Source organism: Nannospalax galili, unplaced genomic scaffold (assembly GCF_000622305.1).
Source record: "Nannospalax galili isolate Female #2095 unplaced genomic scaffold, S.galili_v1.0 scaffold397, whole genome shotgun sequence".
In the NCBI taxonomy this organism is placed as follows: Eukaryota; Metazoa; Chordata; class Mammalia; order Rodentia; family Spalacidae; genus Nannospalax; species Nannospalax galili.
In genome coordinates, this window is record NW_008341879.1 from 559,204 (window position 1) to 566,469 (window position 7,266).

General features: G+C 37.7%; 1 pseudogene; it reads right to left on the reverse strand.

The window, feature by feature from the left end:
* Nucleotides 1-442: 442 nt before the first annotated feature.
* LOC103737733 lies at nt 443-1,136 on the reverse strand (annotated as a pseudogene).
* Nucleotides 1,137-7,266: the final 6,130 nt, after the last annotated feature.

The window sequence follows — 7,266 nt, forward strand, 5'->3', positions numbered from 1 at the left end:
ATCTCCTGAGCTTAGTGAGGGCATGACTTGAAAGGTGTTGCTATTCCTCTGCTCAGTCAAGGCTGATGACACAGGCAAATCCCCTCGTGCTCATGCTTACTGGGTTCCAGTCTGGTGCTGAGCTGTATTGGAGATCGTGACACCGGGGAGCTGCCTTTCTCATGGGAACCGTGTTTTCCTTCTTCAGTTCTTCACAGTGGCATGTCATAACCTCTATCAGTAAGTAACCACACAGCGAGCTTGGAATTTAGGGAAGATACATGACATCTTGGAGGAGCCAATAATTCACTTGAAGCAGGTGACTTCGGAATTTAGGGAAGAGATTGAATGTTAGCACAGTAGCCACCGAAGTAAGATACATGACATCTTGGAGGAGCCAATAATTCACTTGAAGCAGGTGACTTGAAGCAGATTTTCTAGACACATAGACTGTTGAAAATAGTTACTCAGACAGCCAGGACTGGCTGTGAGACTGTAAGATCTGACGGCTGATGGTCCTTTTCCTCAACAGCAGCATGTTAGCTCTCCCATGGGAATGTGGCAGGGCATAGTATCCAAAGCACAACAGGTGACTTGGCCTTTATTTGCAGCTTTCCATAGATCTCATCAAATCTGGCCAAAAGGTAGGGTTTTCCTTCGCTTTTCCCTGCACTTGGGCCAGTACTTCCTCTGAGAACTGTTTTTCCCACAAACTTGAACAAATTTTCATCAGCAGCATCCTGTAATATCTTTATCAATTTTCCAACATATTTGACAGGATATGGATTATAATATAAATTAGCACAGGTTGTACTCTCTGGAGTGATGATTTGAGAAAAAATAGACATAGCTTTTTTTCCCATTGCTTCTGATTAAGAGGTAACGTCATGGATAAACAGGATGCTCTTAAGGCTCCTTCTCTTAATACAGTACAGATTTTGACAGATTCAGGAGTATTCAGTTTGTAGAAAATTGCAAATGCAAGGGCAAAGCTATCTTTGCTGACCCTCATGGCCTGTTTTCTCATTTCAACCAATATTTCCAATTGAATTTTCATATTTGCCTTTGATAAATAGCATATCCATCAAACTATTGAATGATGTTGGGTCTACAAAGTAATTTTGTAAATGCTTGTCTTTGATGAGCTCCTTTGCAGATTCTTTTTATTTTTATGTGTATGACTGTTTTGCCTGCATGTGTGTAAGCATACCCATGCTGCACAACACCCACAGAGGTCAGGAGAGGTTATCAACTTCCTTGGAACTAGAGCTATAGATGGCTGTTAGCTGCCATGTGGGTGTTGGAAATTGAACCTCGGTCCTCTGGAAAGACAAGTATTCATAACCATTGAGCAACCTCTCAAGCCCCCCCATTGTGATATTTCAATACATGTGTACACTGAGCACTGATAAGCATCTTTTTTTTATCCACAGTAATAGCACTTAATTTGAAAAGTGATATCAGTCTTTATCTAACCTAATAATTATCCCTGCTTCACACATTTAGAGTTGGCATGTTATAATCTTCTGTCACCCTTTGCTTTTAGCCTACCTGTGTTTCTATAACTTAGGTTTCTTATAGTTAGTATGAGGCAGGCCTCAATTTTTACCCAATCTGATTCTACATTTTCATTAGATGTTTAGACTAGTTAAGAATATAAGTGTTGATATATTAATTGTATGTCTCCTGTATTGCTATTTTGTCTTTATTTTAGTGATTCTTTTAAAATTTTTATTTGTTATTTTTATTTTATGTGTATGAGTGTATTGCCTGCATGTATGTAAGTGCACCCATGTTGTACAATGCTTTTGGAGGTCAGAAGAGGGTGTCAGCTCCCCTGGAACTGGAGTTAAGAAGGATGGCTGTTAGCCCCCATGTGAGTGCTGGGAACTGAACCCAGGTCCTCTGCAAGAGCAGCTACTGCTCTTAACCTCTGAGCATCTCTTCTGTCATAATGCTTCATTTATTTTTTGTTCCTATATTTTTGTCTTTGAATTAATTGAAACTCTTAATATTTCTATTTTACGACTATTATTGGTTTATTATCTATATTCTTTTAGTGATTATTATGTGGCTTATAATTTATTTTTTAAAATTATCCCAGTTTACATTCACTAATAGCAAACCATTTCACATACAATATAAGAATTTAAGCACAATATACCTCTACTTTCCTATATTGAATCTATATATTTCTAAAATATATTTTGCCTCTATACATGTTATTCCTTTGAAAATATATTGATATGATTTTTGCTATTTTCAACTTTCTTCAAAAGAAATTTTTGCAGGGGCTGGAGAGATGGCTCAGCAGTTAAGAACACTGGTTGTTCTTGCAGAAGACCTGGGTTCCAATTCCGGAACCCACATGGCAGCTAACAACTGTCTATAACACCAGTTCCAGGGGATCCAAAAGCCTCTTCTGATCTCCGCGGGCATTGCATGACACAGATGCACTACCTACATGCAGGCAATACACACATACACATAAAATTTTTTTAAAAAATTAAATTTAAAAAAAGAAATTTTTGCTTTTTATTTAAGGTCAATATACACACAGACATATATATAAAATTTCATGCATTAGTACTGTATTTACATCATTCCTATCCCTTCTTCTCCCTTCTCCTACTCTTTCCACACACCCCCATTCCCACACAGCTTTACGACCTCTTCTTTTATTATTATTTTAAATATACATACTATGTAATCTGCATGCTAACTCCATTTAGTGGTGCTTGCTTATATATGAGCTTAGGGTTGACTCTTTGGAATTGAATAACCTATCAGGGAACTAACTCATCCCTATAGAAAACTGGTTCTCTGTCTCTGGGCATGCATTAAGTGCCAGTAACTCTTCATCTGGAGGTGGGACCTTGTGAAATTTTCTCTATCCACACTGGCCTATCAACTAATGTTGTCATAATGGAGGTCTTATTTACACAAAAATATTGTTGAGATTTCATAGATTTTTTTCTGCTATGTCTAGAAGACACGATCTGGCACAGATATCCTGATCTTCCAGCTCTCACAGTCTTTCTGCCCCCTCTTCCACGATGTTTCCTGAGCCCTAGGTATATCAATTGGGCCTGGGCGCCCCTTGGTCTCTTATTCTCTGCACTTTGACCAGTTGTGGAAGTTTGTAATTGTCACCATTTGCTCCAGAAAGAAGTTTCTTTGATGAGTGGTGTATACTCACATATTAACCCTTTGTATTAGTCAGGGTTCTCTAAAGAAACATAACCTGTAAACCACGATGTTTCCTGAGCCCTAGGTATATCAATTGGGCCTGGGCGCCCCTTGGTCTCTTATTCTCTGCACTTTGACCAGTTGTGGAAGTTTGTAATTGTCACCATTTGCTCCAGAAAGAAGTTTCTTTGATGAGTGGTGTATACTCACATATTAACCCTTTGTATTAGTCAGGGTTCTCTAAAGAAACATAACCTGTAAAAAAAAACATGTCTCAGTAGTCCGGATCAGGCACTGAAGGTCTGACAAATTCCAAAAGATCAGCTAGTCTTCAGTCTACAGCAGCAAGATGAACTCACCAGGGAGAGAGAAGGCAAGCAGCAAGAAGCCTGGCATTCTCCTCTACCTTGGCCTTTTATACGGCTGACATCAGAAGGTAACACCCACATTTAGGGTGTGTCTTCCTGCTTTAGACGATCCAATCAAGAAGATCTCTTTCATTTCAGTTAATCCCAGATCCAATCAAGTTGACACCCAGGATTAGCCATCACACCCTTCTTATACTTGTTTTAATTTTCATAAATCTTAATATCCACTGCTTGACTTTTACCTTTAACTCAGCTTGTTTTCTGTGTTAGTTATTAGAGCACAGGTCTGCTAGTTTCAGATCCTTTCAGCTTTTATTTCATTTCTGTTTTTTGTATTTTGGCTATGTATAGAATTCTACTTTAACGGTTTGTTCTTCAGTATATTTGTGATGTTACTCCCATGACTTAATTCTAGTAATGTTTCTTGCCAGAAATTGGAAATTGGGCTAACTTTAAAAAAAAATTTGGCTCTGGGTCTAGAACCCAGTGCTTTGCGCTTTCTAAGCAAACTCACACAGAGCTAATTTTACAAGGCCAAGAAATTGGCGAAGATTCTTAAATTTGTTCTCTTTTGTTTGAAAAGATTGTTAAATTCAGTCATCTATTTTTCTGTAGGATCTAACCCACCAATGTACTAAAGTTTTTCTTTAAACTAAAGCTTCATTAGCTTCTTCCTGGCACTTTTATGCACCTTCTCGTTATGCTTGCTCATTTTGTTTTAGATCTTCAGCATATTCAAATAGCCATTCCAAAGTTCTTTGTTGGTAAGTCCACTACCTGTTATGAATCTGCTTCTGCTGACTGATTTAGTTCTGAAGATGAGAAAAATTGACAACTTTCCCAAGTATCACTGTCTTGATTTTGTTATTTTTCCTTATAACTTGTACTGATAGACCATTAATTTATTGGTAGAATAATTTTATTATTATTAAAAATGTTTTATTTATTATTTTTATTTTATGTGTAGGAATGTGTTTCCTGCATATATGTAAGTGCTCCCATGTTGTACAATGCACGTGGAGATCAGAAGAGGGCATTGAATCCCCTGGAACTGGAGCTACAAACAGTTGTTAGTTGCCATGTGGGTTCTGGGATTCAAACTGGGGTCCTCTGTAAGAGCAGCCAGTACTCTTAACCACTAATTCATCTCTCCAGCCCAACTTAATTATTTTTGGGGAACTGAAGAGGGCTTTACTCTGGGACTGCTTGAACCTTATTCCTATACATAAAACACTTCTTTACAGAAAGGTTCTATGAACTGCCCCAGCTGTATGAAAAGCCATCATTCCCTCAATTTGTAGAAGTTCAAATGTGCTGTCTGCTTAGGGGATTGCTTGTCCCCTGAGTGTTGCCCTTTAACATTGCAGACTTTTTCACATGTGTAGCTTGGACTCAGACAAGGACCCTAAGGTCTATTCAGATTAGCGGAGCTTCTTTTATGTAATACTCCCTCCACTCTGGTGCTGTCTTATGCCAAGGCTTGCTGTGTGTACCTCCCTGCTCTCAGCCTGTCTTCCTCAGCTCCACAAAACATGATCTATAAACCTCACTCAGAAATCTGAGGCAATGGTCAGTGTCATCACATTGGTTTCTGATCGTTTAGGAGTCAAAGGTGTGTGCTGCCTGTATTTCTGCTCTTAAAAACACTGTCATTGTGTATTCTGTTCAGTCTTTAGTAGTTTGCATGGGAGAGCAAGTAGCTTAGCTGAGAACAGAAATTAATCTTTCTTCAGCTATTATGGTCTTTTTTCAGATTTTTTTTTCCTCTCCTTCAGGTTGGCCTTTGTACTTCTTTGTACTTCCAGAGTCTTCCAGGGGCTCAACCAGCTGCCTCCTTCCCACTCTTTACCTTCCTTTCTTGATCACAATATTTAAAGTCATGAAACCATTGTATCAGTTCTCTCTTCCATAGAGGTTATCACCATCTATAATTATCTTTAAACATTGATTTGCATGTGCCATATTTCCCATGCCTGCTGCCATGTAAGCTCCATAAGGAGAGAAAATCACTGATAGTACTCCTGTTTCTTAGCTTCTTGAAGCGTACCTGGATCATACCAGAAAACCAGCAAGCAGTTCCTGAATGGATAAAGATAGCATCAAGCCATATGCTCTGAAAATGGAAGGTGGGAAAGCACTAAGCAGTGTGGTGTCAAAGGCATACTCAGCTCAGTAGGTTGAGCTTTGTTCCTGTGGAAACTTCTCCTTCAAGCCAAGTACAAAGACTTAAATACATTGTATTCATAAGAAAATGTGTGACTTTAAATTCCTGATATTCAGGGTTTTTGCTGCTGCTTTCCACTTCTCATGTAGTCTAAACATATCTTGCGCTTATGAATGGCATTGTATTGTCTCTAGCAGTTCATTTGAATTAGACTTGTTTAATTATTTTATTACCACTAATCTGTTTTCATGAATTATGTCTGTAATGTGAAGAAAATAATGTTTTGTAAGTGGTACATATTAACATTATGTATCACTTTTAAATTTGGTTGAAGATAAAGGGTCTGGCCTGCTTTTGAGTGAAGTAACTATGTTCATATTACCGATTTTAATTCTGGAGTAGATCAAAAAATAGCTGACCTAAATAGGGATTCCCTTCTTCTTAGTTTTACATTCTCTTAGGTGCACAGTTTTTATTAATCATCCACTTCTCTAAAATGTAGGTCTGCATTTTCCTGTTATTTTTTCAAAAAAGAATGTCTCTACCCAAGATCTTGGGATTTGTTCTCTTAATATCATTCGCCTACATGATGAAGGTCTGATTCTTTCACCAGTTGGGGATTAGTATTTGGGAATACAGAGGACTTTGTGGCAGACTGTGGGCTCATACTTAGTTATAAGAATCCTCTTGTAATCTGTAGGATAGTTGTTTTATTTTATTTATTTACTTTTTGGTCTTTTTGAGACAGGGTCTCCCTATAGCCCAGTTGTTTTTATTTTTTAACTCATACTCAGAGCTTTGTTATTAGGGTTATGTTTTTGGTTATTGTTAATTTGTATATCAAATATTGATAGTTTTTAGTATTTAAGATTTTTAAATTGTTAAAATTATGTTTTATTATAATAAATTTTAATACAAGAATATTCTTTTAAAAATATTTTATTTTTAAAATTTTCATTATTTTTATTTTATGTGTATGAGTGTATTGCCTGCATGCATGTAAGTGCACCCATGTCGTGCAATGCCCATGGAGGTCAGAAGAAGGCGCTGGATTCCTCCAGAACTGGAGTTATGGATGGTTGTTGGCCACCATGTGGGTGCTGGGAATAGAACCCAGGTCCTCTGCAAGAACAGACAGTGCTCCTAACTGCTCTACAAGAATATTCTTAAATTCATCTGTGCCTGTTGCCATAGCATAGTATATTAGAAAGCAAGAGATCAGTTCATTCTGAATATTTAAAGAACTAGAAGTAAAGTCATAATGTGGCTAGAAGCGAGTCTTCACTTACATTTCATTAATAATTTTCAGTTTTATCTCTTCATGCTTTCTGACTTTGGGCTCTTAAATGAATAATGTCAAGGTAGCAGCAGACAGCACCAGGAGCTTTTATGTTGGAATGGAGATGGTTTTCAAGGCCACGTATAACAGGTTCCAAGGGGAACTCATATCTAAGTCTCTGATTCATTTGCCTCATTTATCTGTCTTCATCATTGAGAACATTTGTATCTAAACCTCTAAAGGTCTTTGACGATAAATTAGAAGCTCCATCCCCCAAAGTAAGTGGG